The following is a 14662-nucleotide window of genomic DNA, read 5'->3' as shown; positions in this document are numbered from 1 at the left end:
TTCCAAAAGAATACTAAAAAGTGAAAGTGAGGAAAAGGAGTTATTATTATTATTATTATTTATTATTATGTATTGGAGTTTTCCTGTGTTACTAATTATTTTCCCATTTGGGCAAGAACAAAAGCAGGGAGAAAAAATATAAGTTGAGACACTTAGAAATAAAGTTAGGAAGTATTTCTTTGCCAGAGAATACTAAGCTGAAAGCCCCCGGGTGGGAACCGCCTGTGAGCCAGAAGAGGCATTCTTTACCAGCCATCCCTTTCTCTCGGGCGTGGCAGATAGAAACAAAAGGTTAAGGTGCGAAGGCGGGGCGAATGGGCCAGTGGGAGCCTTTGGAGCTTCCATCCCTTTTCTGTACATTCAGTTAACAGATGCTTTAAAACTTTGGACGTTAGGCTGGGGTGGGTAGAGGAGGTAGGGATTGGAATAAAGAGGAAGGGGTGCTGATGGACAATTACTTTGGTTATTCTGGTTGAATCAGGCAACTGCAGGGGATGGGAAGGCCTCTTCTAAAAGTCTTTGGTCCACTCTGCCACCCCCTTTCATCCTTTTCTCTCTCACTGCGCAGTACCTGGGGCAGCCACTCCCCACCCCAAACTTTCCAAACTCTCCATCTAGTTACTGAATCCCCTTCCCCCACCCCTTACAAACAGGCAACATGCCAAGCCCAGAAGGACCACATGCACCGGACCCTCTTCTTCCCTCTTGAATCCTATTGTTGTTGGCTCTTGTTTGCATTGTTGTATTTTGAGTTCGCAAAGCACTCCGCAGATTGCTGAGTTATAGAATGCCAAGATAAAACACCCCTAGCCCTCAACCTTATCTCTTTCTCTGCCTACGTGCCCTCCCTCTAGTCCCGCCGTGTCCCAACAAAAATAAACTTTCCCAAATTCGGGATATTTAAGTCTGTTATGCCCAGAAATGGGGGGCATAGAAGAATGGGAGTAGTAAAGGAACAGAACACATTTTAGATGAACGATCCTCCAAGCAATGCATAAAGAGCAAAGTTGGGCTGCTTTTTGCTTATTAAAAACAAAACAAAGAATCTAAATCTCTGCGTGTTTGTGGAAGGAACAAAAGAGAAGAGAGTTGGGGAGAGAAGATACAACTTACCAACAAAACTTTCCCAGTTATGACTTCTCAGTTCCCGGCAGGACAGGGCGGGGAGCGGTTGAGGGTAGGGGGAGACTGGCCAGATAAGGAAAAAAGAAAAAGATATAAACAAGGAAACAAACTCACCTTCTTCTCCCCCTTCTTTTATCCATTTTAACATAGATGGTTCTCTAACTCCAGTTCCTAAAGCCCCCGAACTTGTTAGGTGCCTGGCACTGAAGAGAGTCTCTCCAGCAAAGTTGTGAGACAAGAGATAATCAGGCGTCAGGGAAGAGGAGGATGGAGAGTTCATCAGAGTTTCCCCTTTTGTTCCAAGTCCCGGAGCAGACAAAGAGCCGGCGAGCGGCAGCAGGTTTCTCCCTCTCACCCCCTTCTTCCTCTTTCCCTCCCTCACTCTCCTCCCCGCCACCCTCCCTCTTCCCCACATCATCCAGCCCCTGAGTGTAGCCAAAGAAGCAACTCAGGTCTGCCTCTGTCCTTCCCTATTTTCTTTAGTCTATTATCACCGCAACTTTCTCCCCAACCCGCGTTTTCTATGACCTCTTCTTCAAAACTTCCCTCTAAGTGAACATTGTGCCTCTCCCCTCCCTCCCCAGCCCTCTCGCCAAGCCTCTCGCCCTTCCCTCCCTTTCCCTCCTGTCCCCAATAAAATTAAGGGGGGGGCTCTGAAATCATTATTTCCGGTAGATGCACCTCTTTGTCTGGATTCCCCCCGACAGTCAATGAGAACAATCCCCCCTGGTATCGGATTTCGGTCAGTTTTTATCATCCCAGGGGACCAAATGCTGAGTGGGAGAAAAACCAAACACAGAAAGATAAAACCGCGTAAGCAATAAAGGGAGAATGGAAGCATATTCTTCCAACTTCTAGACTCACCCCGCAACTCACACACCCCAAATACGTCCCCTCTTCTGCCCTACCTCCCCAAAATGAAAAAAGAGCAAGAAGTCGGTTTGAAAAGTAGGATGGCTCCCGCCTCCCCCTTCCTAATCCTTCTTACTTTGGAAGGACCTAGCGATCTTCAGAACAAAGCCCTTACTGCAGTTGCCCCGCTGCTGCATCACGGACCCCTTCACCACACTCTGCATCCTTTTCTAGATACCTGTTGCTCAAGTTAGCCGCAGAGATACGGCAGGCAGCTCGGTCCGCAAAATCCCATCTACCCTCCCAACCCCGCGCCCCTTACCCTCTTCCATTATTCCTTCCCAAACTTAAACCAGTGATGATAGGAATCTCTTTCAAAGTCCACGGAGTTTTCAACTCCAGCTCGCGGGACCCATGCCCCCCATCCTTACTCCTAAAATTCTGAGGCGCTAATAGGATTTTTCTGGGCACAAAAGGGACAAGTCCTAATCTTCCTACCCCAGTTTCTTCCCACTCCTGTACCTCCTCAAGCATCTTCCCCATCCAGCTACTACTTGTCCAAGGATAAACTAGGCATCCATGAACTGGACGTGTGTCTGACCTTCTCTCAGCCTTTCTCATCCTATTCTCTCCCACTCCTGGACTCAATCTCTATTCCGTTCAGTGTAGTCGGGGGACCCCTACTCCAGTCCCTTAACTTCTCACCCCAATGCAACTAGTCTATCTCCCTGAGTTAGAGTGAGTAAAGAGCTAACTTTGCTCTTCCGATTTTTGAAAAGGTAATGAAGTAGAGGGGGGATTCAGGGGTGTGGTGTGGTAGGAAAGGGGTGAGGGTGGAGAAACAATTTCGTAACAGGAGGAAAAACTCTCCAAAGCAAATTGCCACTCACCTTCAAGGAGGCGTCATGTACACACCTTCACCCCGCCTCCCGCCCCTTTCCTTCACTGAGCTCTAGGATCTTTTGTGTGCGGTCTGATTTGGGTGCGTGCGTGCGAGCTTGGCGTGGTTCGGTGGCTAGTTTTGTTTTGTTTTCTTGTGGGGGGGTGGAAAAGATGTTTGAGATGGGACGGCCTAAGATAAGGGAGGGGGAGAAGCAAGAAGCGGGAAACAAGAGTGTTAATTGTTGTTTTCTAGAGGTCTTCACTCCAGCCCACTGTCCCCACTCCTGATACAGTTCACTCTTTCCAAAGGTCTCTCCCCGAAAGCAGAACAAAGAAACTGTGAAGAGCTCAGTTCTTTCTTTCCTTGGTTATTTAATTTTCCCATGCTCACGAATCTTTGCAACTTTACAATCTAACTTCCACGGGAGTATCTGAGCGCTCAGAGTTGCGTTATTCTCCCCGCGCATCCAGACAATAAACGCCCCTCCCTCCCGCGCTCCTACGCCTGACAATAGAAGGATCTCAGAGAGGAGTTGAAAGTATGAGATGGGGGGAGGGGGAAGAGGGGAAGTGCTACAAAAAGTTGCTGAAGACGCAACTAATGTCTCTCCTGTCATTTTAACGCGAATGTTTTCTAGATTTGGGATGATGTATAGAGGAGAGGAGGGAGGAGAAAGAATTGTTCATCAGATGAAAAGACAGAGAAGGTGTGTATGTGCTAATCTTATCCGGTTGCTATGCTCTGGATCCCGCCCTCCAGGACTTTAGCTAGGGAGAACAACAGACGAGAAAGGATAAAACACTGGATGGAGGGGAGAAAAGTCACTTTACTATTACCGCGGTCTCCCACCCCCTTCCCCCATGGCCTAAGCTCCACACTTGTGAAGATATAGTTATAAAGGGCCTGCAGAATTCTGCCGCCAGTAAAGTCCTTTTAATGGAGTTGAAAGTTCTACTGAGCCACCTTATACATTAAGATTGAGGATCCTTCTTTAGAATCCTGCTTTCTCCTTATTGAATCATCCCAGTCACTCTAATTCTGTAAAACTTCTCAGGAAGAAAGGAAAGGGGTGTGTGGCCCTAACCTCCTGCCATCTTTAAAAATTACCATTCTTTGAAACATTCTGAACCGTATTCTGGCTAAGAAGTCTTATTTGATATGAGTTTAGAACTTACCTTGCACTATGTAATATTTCCATAAGGTATCCAGTCCCTTACTCTTCATTTGATAAGATTTATGAGAATGAATGATCAGTACAGAAGGAAACAATTGCTATTCTTCCCCTACCAACTCCCCCACAAAAAGTATATTGAGGAAATCATTTGACATATCTTGGATGATCTAAAAGATGACTAGTGATTTTAATGACTTAAACCAATGCTTTTAAAATACCTCTTGTATGAACTTTATGCTTCTCCCTCTTTCTTCTCTCATTCCCCTCATAGAGAGATATACTTTTGCTGAGTAGAAGGTGCTACATTGTTTAGATTAGATTCAAGAAAGGCTTTCCTTTTCCTATTCTGTGAGAGATAGCAGAGCATAATGGCCTACACTTGTGACTATATTTCAAGTGAGAAGTCCCAGTCTTGATACTTATTAGGCATGTGACAGGCCATTGTGGCAATATATTGATTTCATGTGTCCTTGAAGTAACAAGCACAACTAGTGCAGAAATGATAATACAGGAAATATCCACATAAGAAGGCTTAGTTGAGGTAGAAAAGATTACTGAGTTGCCTTACTCAGTTACCAAAGTTTTTCACCATTTGGTGAAGTGGTAAATAACCTTGTTTCTGGCATGCTCCATCACAAAAGGATTTGACTTAAAAATTCTAATATTTGAAGCAGGTTCTTCAGATTTGATGTAAGGAAAAATATAATACAATGAAGGCAATAAAAGAAGCACTTTTTGTTTTTATTGAAAAGGAAGAGATTTAAAAGGTATTACCTCAAACTTTTTGTCACAGTGAAGAGTTTTATTTCAGACTATGCAAAAAAAAAAGTTCCCTCCAATAATTATATGAAAGAATGAATAAAAAGTGTTTATTAAGTATTTACTATATATCATGCAGTATGCTAATCACTGGAGTTATGAATAGAAAATCAAGACCATTCTTGTTCTCAAAATGCTCACATTTAGAGCATTTTGAATAGAATACAAGACATGGTAATTCAATTGAAGTGGTCTTTAGAGACTGCAGCAGGGTAGATGGCAAGAACAATTTATATGAACTATTCTTTAAAATTTGTACTTAGAGAAAACTAATAACTGTTAAAAGACTGGTGTAAAATATCTATACAGATATATGATTAATATTGATTCCTAATAAACAAGTGTGACTATATTATTATAGGACATCATTATCAAAAAAGTATTCAAACCTAAAAAATTCAAAATCAGAAAAATCAAATTTAAATATCTCTTAGATGCTACTCACTTCAAAACCTTCAATTTAAGTATGATGCTAAAGATTGGAAAAATTCATTGTGGGAAGCTGCAGAAAAATGAATGTGGTAATTCCCTGCTAGTAGAATTGTGAATTGACACAAAAGTTATAGAGAAAAATTCAGACTTATGTAAGGAAAGTTAACAAGTTGTTCATATCCCTTGATTCATAAATTTCATTACTAAGATTATATACCCTAAGGAAATTATTAATAGCAAAAAGGAGAAAAAAACTGGGTATGAAAATTTCTGTAGTGACATTATTTGTGACAACAAAAATTGGAAACAAAATGTTTTTTTGGAGAATAGTAAATAGATTATGGAATATGCATGCAGTTGGATATTAGTGCATTGTAAGGAAAGATGAATGTTAAAAATCCAAATAAACAAGGGAAGATTATGAAAAGATAAAATACAAAAAATAGAAACAAAAGAAGATGATACATAATTTAAATAAAGTCAATATGGAAAGGTATGGAGCATTAATTAAGGTTAGCATGCCATACTGCCAATGTGAAAAGATGAAATAACTTCTTTGTGTTCATAAGGTTTTTTGTTTATTTTAGGGACTGAACTTTGGAAATGGGATTATTAGGGTATTTGGGAGAAAATCTTTTGATTTGGAATTATGCAAAAAAAAATATTTTAAGTTGTCAAGTCCCTTTGCATTGGTAATGTATCTCAAATAAAGCAAAGCTAAAAAAAAAAAAAAAAAGGAATTGTCCCTTATATACCAATATGTTTATAGTAGTATTTTAATGGTAACAAAAAAAAAAAAACACCTGCAAACAAAGTACATGACCATCATTTGAAAAATTGTTGAAGAAATTGTGATAATAATGTAGCAGAATTACTTTTGTGTTGTAAGAAAGGATGAATATGAGAATTCAGGGAAACAAAGAAATAATTGAACAAATTGCTTGAAGTGGTGAGGAGGATGCTGGATTTGGAATTAATAAAAGCTGAGTTTGACCCCCTGACTCAGATAGTCTTGTTATGTGACACAGGAAAAGTGTGTTCCATAGATCTGTTTCCTTTTTGTAAAATGAGAGTACTGGATTCTTTTATTTCTAAGTTTCCTTTTAGCTCTATCATGCTGTGACCTTATTCTAGTAGCTAGGTGATACACTGGTCTTGAAATCAGAAAGACTCATCTTCCTGAGTTCAAATCCAGCTTCAGATATTATTTAGCTGTGTGATACTCAAAAAGTCACTTAACCCTGTTTGTCTCATTTCCTCATTTGTAAAATGAGCTGGAGAAAGAAATGGCAAACCACTCTAGTATTTAAGTGGAGGGAGATATATAGATAGATAGATAGATATATGTATATATGTATATATATGTGTGTATGTATGTATGTATATATATGTATATATACATATATATGAAATGATAATTATTTTTAAAATAACAATAAAATGTTAAGCAAAGTATGTTTTGTCAAAAAGGTATCAACTAATTTAGATATAATGATAAAAATTAAATGTCTAATGAAAGAGATTTTATAATCCTTTTAGGCAAATGGTTTGTAGACTTCATTGATCAATTAGGCAAATCCTTTTCTTAACAGCATTTATCTCTGTCATTATTTTCACCCTCTATTTAGATTGATTATTGGGTTATTGGATTGATATTATTGGGTTATTGGGTGATGTCAGAGGTATCTTGCAATTCTGAGATTCCTGTCCTTTCTTAAGTAATCAAAGTAAATTAGTGGTTAGGTACGCTCAATATTTTAGACTACTGTCACAAATCTCAATTGTTCTATTTTCTCTTCATAAGTTTCATTCTCAGTCATTTGTATTAGTTTTGCTAAACATGCTTTAGATTTCTAATTTTGAAAAAAATCTTCAATTTCTCCCACTTCTCCTTTCTTTTCTGTTTATTCTACATTCCCAGGAAATTTGTTTTTACACATGAAAAATTAGTCAAAGAATAACAGCTAATGGTAGCTGAGAAGACAGATTAGAACAACCTTCCTTTCCCTCACAATGAACCTAAGCATGTGGAAACTGAACTGGTTTCATTTTGGGGTGGGAGAGGGGAAATCCTGGCCTCTAATGGGAGAGATTAAGTGTTTTTCCTCAACCTTATTCTTATGTTCTCCTGGGGTAGTTTACTTATTTTGATTTGAGTTTATCTCAAGAATCTCTTTAAGAGGCAGAATAGAAAGGTATTTGATATACAATGGAAATCGGACATGAAAAAGGTATTTGTTTTCTATACATGAAAGAACTCAAAATATGATCTTTCATTAACACAAAGACAAAATAGCATTCAGATAAATGATAGATAGATGTAATATAGACTAGATATTAGACAGATGGATGGATGAACAGCTTACTATGTGCCAGGAACTATGCTAAATGTTGAGGCTACAATTAAAAGCAAAGCAAAATAGTCCCTGTCCTCAAGGAGCTCACCTTCTAAGGGGGGAAGATAATACATAAAGGGAAGCCAGAAAGAGGTTAAGATACATCTACAGTAACATGGCTGGAGATGTGCCAATAGCATGATGAAGCCTTGGTCTTTAAAATCCTAGAGGGTTGGAATTCTATTCTCAAGTGAGAAGGGAGTGGAAATAATGGCCTAAGTAGAATCAGATGATTTGGCTGGACTAGTCCAGAAACTATGAAATTCAATAATTTAACTTTTTACCACAGTTATATTTTCTAAGGATGTTGATACTTAAACCTCATCAAGATATAAAATGGGATTGCTGAATAGGCATTATAAAATTTTACCTTGGGCTTTTATTATTTCTCTCAAAGACTTCTTTGTTGGGCAGTCAAACTAATGATTAGCTTCTCTTGTTAGTATCCATTTCCATTGTAGAAATTTCTCCTGTTACCATAAAGGTAAGTTTCTACCTGATGGGCTCAAGTCTTCCAGAGTTCTCAGATTCATAAGGAGGCCTCTAGGCCTGGATATATAAATAGATATTCATCTACCCAGACTCAGGCAAAGAAACAGAAGTAAAAACAAGCAGAACAAAATTCAGATTCCAAGCTTTTCATTTCTGCTGAAAGTGGAGAGTAAGCCCTTTTTTTCTGTTTCTTTCAGATCTACTCAAGAGAGACACTAGGAAAATCTAAGAAGAAGGCCAGGAATTGAGCTACTAACATTTTAAAAGGACCACTTTAGTTATGGAATATTATTGCTCTGTAAGAAATGACCAGCAGGAGGAATACAGAGAGGCTTGGAGAGACTTACATCAACTGATGCTGAGTGAAATGAATAGAACCAGAAGATCGCTGTACACTTCAATGTTGTATGAAGATGTATTCTGATGGAAGTGGATATCTTCAACATAAAGAAGATCCAACTCACTTCCAGTTGATCAATGATGGACAGAAACAACTACACCCAGAGAAGGAACACTGGGAAGTGCATGTAAATTGCTAGCACTACTGTCTATCTACCCAGGTTACTTACACTTTCAGAATCTAATACTTAACGTGTAACAAGAAAATGGTATTTACACACATATATTGTATCTAGGTTATATTGTAACACATGTAAAATGTATGGGATTGCCTGTCATCGGGGGGGAGGGAGTAGAGGAAGGGAGGGGATAATTTGGAAAAATGAATACAAGGGATAATGTTATAAAAATACTCATGCATATTTACTGTCAAAAATTTATAATTATAAAATTAAAAAGGATCACTTTAAAAGGTCCATTTCCTCCTCCTTGATATCCAATTAGAGCATTCCTTCCTATTATCATAGTTTTAGACCCCCTCTATACAAAGCCAGGAATTTCACTGTCCTCAAAGTGCTAAGTGCATGGTTAATATCTGGGGTCAGTTAGAAACAGAAAGGGCAGCTCCAACTCTGTTCCATGGGTTGTCCCTTTTACACTAATCTATTGCTTCTTATCTAATAGAGTATTAGAAACAATTGTTCAATAACCAAGAAGACAGTTGAACTTTACACTATCTATAGTTTGTTTTATATTTGTTTTATTAATACAATGCCTGGCACATAGCAAGCACTTAACACAAGGTTTGTTTCTTTCTTCTCATTATCCTTTTCTAGAAATGATCAGTTTATAATACCAACTTTCTCTGTAAGTTAACAGTTTTTAGAATTTTTTCAATTAAGAATTCAAACTTGCTGATCTATATTTTTAAGTCCTTTATCTTTTCTTTTCTGTATTGTCACCATTTAATTTGGGATCCACTACTGTTTTTGTCTGTTTCATGAATTTTCTTTAAAGCAGAGAAAAGGAGCAAGAAGATTTTTGTGAATGACTTTTATAGCAAACCATAGACACAACTGAAATAAAGGAAGAAAGGATATAGGACCCACTGTATTTTTTGTTTGTTGGTTTTAGGAGAACATTTTGATTTTTTTATTCATTCCTTTGATGAAACTTTGACAGCTCTTCTCAGACCAAGCACCTCCCATGTATCCATTAAGACCCTATAAGAATCTATGATCAAAACAATTATGGAGATAATTTTGAGCAACAACCACTAGCTTCATATCCACATCATGTGAGGTGTTAAACAGAAATAAATATCCTCACATAAATTATTCATTGGTGGTGTAAATTCTGAACAAAGGAAGGATTCTTTATTGTTGACATGATTCTCCAAATTTGTTTTATTTTAGGTGACATTACACAAATGATGTCAAGCTTTGGACTACTACAAAGTTTCCTCTGTGAAATCTATATGTGAAAAGGATCCACACACAATAGAAAAAAATGAAAAGCAGTCAGATGGAAAGCCCATGTATTAATATTAGCAGTAGTAGTAATGATAATAGCTATTTTTAGATAGTACTTATAGTTAACTTATCTGAGTTGGGTATTAGGTCCATAGATATGTATGTCTTTGATAGATGGACAATATCATTATAGGTGGATAATAAGCTAGTCCCAGAATCAAATAATAAAAAGAAGAGATCAGGCTAAGTCATATTAGAAAAATAGTAAGATCTTAAGTAACATGCAGTATCAAATGGCTTGCTATACTTTAGAAGTCCATCTCTTTAATAACAATGTTCTCTCAGGGATCCTATATACATACAAATCATGGAATAACATAATCTTAAAGCTACAATAACCATGGCCTAAAAAGCCTTTATAGGGATGCATGGCACTTACAAAATGTTACCACAGTTCCCATGAAGTGGAGCAAAAGACATTATCAGGAATTATTTTTCTAGGAAAGGAGGTGAGAAGAAATGTGGTGAGAATGAGAAGCAACAGATAGACAACCTATATATTATACTGGGACCCCTGAGGCGGTATGGAAATAATAGAAAGTTTTCTAGCACATTGGGTAGATCTTTAGGTAGAACTCATGGGGGAAAAGTGGATAATATTTATATAGAACAAGAAGGTATAGAGGGGTTTTGATTTACATTCAATTAGAAACAGAGAATTTGAATGTGAGAGACAGAAAGTATTTAGAAATCTGTTTCACAGATGAGAAAACTGTTTAGATGAAATAATTTGCCTAAACTTACATAAAACCTGAAGCAAAATCCACATGCAAACCCAGGATGCAAACCCAAGTCTCCTGATTCATAATCCATATCTCCTTTTATTTGACCTCTGAAAGAAGGATATGTATCTTTTTTAAAATTTTATTTAGAATTTTCCCACAGTATATATGCATGAGTAATTTTTTAAATAATATTATCCCTTGTATTCATTTTTCCAAATTATCCCTCCCCTCCCTCCACACTCTCCCCCCCATGACAGGCAATCCCATACATTTTACATGTGTTATAATATAACCCAGATACAATATATGTGTGTAAATCCCATTTTCTTGTTGCACATTAAGTATTAGATTCCGAAGGTATAAGTAACCTGGGTAGATAGACAGTAGTGCTAACAATTTACATTCGCTTCCCAGTGTTCCTTCTGTGGGTATAGTTATTTCTGTCCATCATTGATCAACTGGAAGTGAGTTGGATCTTCTTTATGTTGAAGATAGAAAGATATGTATCTTGATGGATTTTTAAAAGCTATCAATATGATAATTACCCAGTTTTCTTTACTATTATGATATATAATATGCTATGCTAGTCTAGTGGGGAGTGAAAAAAAGGTAATTAGGAACTTCAATCAATTAAGCTTTCCCTTCCCCCACTCTATTTACTTGATGAAATTACAAGAAGTAAAGAGAAGTGTTAAAGTATTGAGATCTTAAAGAAATATAAAGAATTGTTTGTTCCTTTAAGAGGTATGAAAAAGCTCTTCCTTCAGTTTAATGGAATTATAAGATGATTAGCCATTGACTGCTACAGTAGGAGCTAGCTGATACAGTGAATAGAGAGCTGACCCTTGAGTCAGGAAAAATCATCTTCCTGAGTTCAAACCTGGCCGTTGACATTTACCAGCTCTATGATTCTGGGCAAGTCACTTCATCTTATTCACCTAGTTTCCCCATCTGTAAAATGAGCTGAAGAAAGAAATAGAAAACCATTCCAGTATCTTTGCCAGGGAAACCCCATGTTCAAAAAATGATTGTGCAATATCAAAAATAACACATTAGCTGAAGAATGTATCATATTTTTGAGTAGCCCTTAAAAAGTGAGAAAAATTTTCCACCTACGATACAATTTCTGAAGAGTTAGTTGAGGGCATCCCCTCTGATAGTTGAGAAGAGAGCCAGTTATAGAAAAAGAACCCTGCTCTTCAAAGGTTTGTTTTTGTCTATTTCCCTTTTCTTCTTGGGCATGATGGAGGGAGGGCAGAGATAAGAGTAGAGAGAGAAAGAAAGAAACATGAAAATGGTATAAAAAGAGAAAGGACATCAGGGTCCTGTAGCATTAGAGATATGAGTTGTTTTGATCACATATGTGCATTAAAGGTATGCCTCTCCATTAACATATACACTTCTGTGTGTGCTCACTGTTCCCATTCACACTATATGTATTTATGGGAGAATGCAGCCAAGTTTAGAACTTTACTGTTCATATTTTGACATTTCAATGAATATCTTTGCTTTAAGCTAATTATATCAATTATTTGACTATTAAAAATGAATATATTCAAGGTCCATAGAGAGCACTTTTAGGCAGTCATCCTCCACAATACTCCACCTATGAGTAAGTTAGTGGCGAAGGGTGACTTGAAGGTGATACTATACTTTTCTAATATCATATATTACTATTAACATTAAATTTCATAATATATTTATTTTGACCAAAATTATGTGTAGGTGAACATGAAATTTATCTGACTTTTAATACAAGGTGGAATTTTCATACTTAAAAAAAACTTCCCTTAACATTGGTATCTGCTTTCCCAAAAGATAATTGGACAAGTGAAAATCCTTTTTATTTTCAGGACCTATGAATTGATCTCATGGTAGAAAACACATTAACAAACCATCAGCCCTTTCTGCCATTCTATTATTTTAATTAGTTGAGAATCATATTTCCTGTTAACATACCAAAAAATGAACTAAAATCTTATAATATTACCCTGTTTTCACACCACCTACTAGATTTCAGTTTTAACTGATTCTATTAATTTTTCCCTCTTCCTCCCCAAGTCTTATTCACCTCTTCCTCTTCATTTGGAGAATGTCAGCACCATTTTCATTGGCAATAACCACAGGCTTTCCATGAGCCAACCAATTTTGTTTAGAAAAACTTAAATGCAAATATGTTAATGTATTAGACATTAGTACTTTGAGGAAAGATAAAATGCCAAATTATATCTTTAATATTTACTCTTAAGTATGGTCCTTGGGCCCAAAAATCTGAAACTTTTAATATTGATTATTGAGCTTAGAGAAAATTGACTTATCAGAGGGGCATCCTAGCATGGATCCAAGAAGATCTGAGTTCAAGTCTAGCTCTGATACATATTTGATGTGACCCTGAACAAATCATTTAACAATTCAATCCTCTAGGCACTTCTATAAGAATTGTATCCTTAGAAAAGGAGCCAATCTGCATTTGAATTTCTACATCCAAGAGTTCTCTATACACTCATTCCATGATCATAGGAATACTAACCCTAAGGAGATATAATTTCTCATTATCTGGTTACATCCAAAGAATTACTTCCAGTTGCACTAGCTACAATCAGTAGCCAATGCTATTGCTATCACTGCAAAGCTTCTCAACACGGTTGCTCGTGAATAAATGAATAATAAATCCCCTGGTGCTATTTAAAAATTGTTGGGATAAAGAATGTGAATGGAATATGGTAGACTTGGTCAGCTGGAAAAATAGGCATGAATTATATATGGCCAGTTATCAGAAACAAGAGAATTCATTTTAGAGAGGTACAATCCTTCCAGTTCTGAGGATATGACTTTACTGAGGATTTTTTCCCTCCCTATTGATGTAGCAATCTGTGGGTGATTGTGTCCATTTATGTGTCAAAATGAAGGACAGAGAAGATAAAAATGTTCCTACTGCTTGGCTTTTTTAGCTACTTATTTTGTTCCTTTATAAATTCCTACCCCAATGCCGCAGAGTGAGACAGATATAGCCTTTGGTCTGCAGTGGCTATGCCAACACAATGTAGTCTTTGGCTGATTCTACCATTGTGGAATATTTTGATTACTGTTTTAAAAACAGGAGGAACCTAGTAATTGAGGCACAGAGAGGTGAATCACTAGTGGGTTCATTACTTCATGATAAATTATTTGAGCATGGAAATCTATAAAACCAAGAAATGTATAAAATGGTCTTCAGTCTTGTGTGCCCCCTTCTACTCCTAATGTTAGCAATGTCAGAAAAGAAGTTAGAAAGTTCAAAGGATGATATCCTCCTATGAATTTCCATTCTTCTAATATCTCTGGCACTCTGTGCTATCTCCATTTTCACTAAGCCCTTTTACAACCTTCCAATTTCCTAGCACCTATTACATCATACTGCTCTCTGATGTCAAGATTCCATCATTCATTGAAATTTGGTTGAAGCTTTTCTCATTGTAAAAGGTGTTTCTCTGATATTCATTCATTCATTAGGGCATCTAGGTGATGCAGTGCAGGCACAAAGAACTGGGCTTGAAATCAAGAAAACCTGAGTTCAAATACAGGAAAAGTATGACTTTGTGCAAGTCACTCAATTATGCCTCAGTTTCTTCATCTTTAAGATGGTAAAAAATAATAGCATCTACCTCCCAGGGTTATTGTGAGGGTCAGATAATAATAGTATTCGTATAATGCTTTGCAAGGTGCCTTGCAATAGTGAGCTCTATATAAATGTTAGCTATTATTCCTTCATTCTTTCATGTGCTAGGCCTCCTTGGTCTTGAGACAGATTAAAATCATTATGACATAGTCTCTGTCTTCATGAAGCCTACAAACAAAAAAGTTCTCTTCTTTGGGAGACATATATCATATTTGTTAACTATAACTTGTTTCCT

At 37.1% G+C, this 14662-nt stretch overlaps 1 long non-coding RNA gene across 2 annotated transcripts in view; it reads right to left on the bottom strand.

The window, feature by feature from the left end:
• The window catches only part of LOC141545535 (uncharacterized), a 344302-nt gene extending 342813 nt beyond the window's left edge, over positions 1–1489 (bottom strand). For both annotated transcript variants that reach the window (XR_012483057.1, XR_012483058.1), the window contains exon 1: positions 1240–1489. This is a non-coding gene — a long non-coding RNA (uncharacterized LOC141545535). The remainder of the gene's footprint in view (positions 1–1239) is intronic.
• Positions 1490–14662: the final 13173 nt, after the last annotated feature.

Source organism: Sminthopsis crassicaudata, chromosome 1 (assembly GCF_048593235.1).
Source record: "Sminthopsis crassicaudata isolate SCR6 chromosome 1, ASM4859323v1, whole genome shotgun sequence".
NCBI lineage: Eukaryota > Metazoa > Chordata > Mammalia > Dasyuromorphia > Dasyuridae > Sminthopsis > Sminthopsis crassicaudata.
The sequence above is the reverse complement of the archived record's forward strand: the minus strand, read 5'-3'. Positions and strand labels throughout refer to the sequence as shown.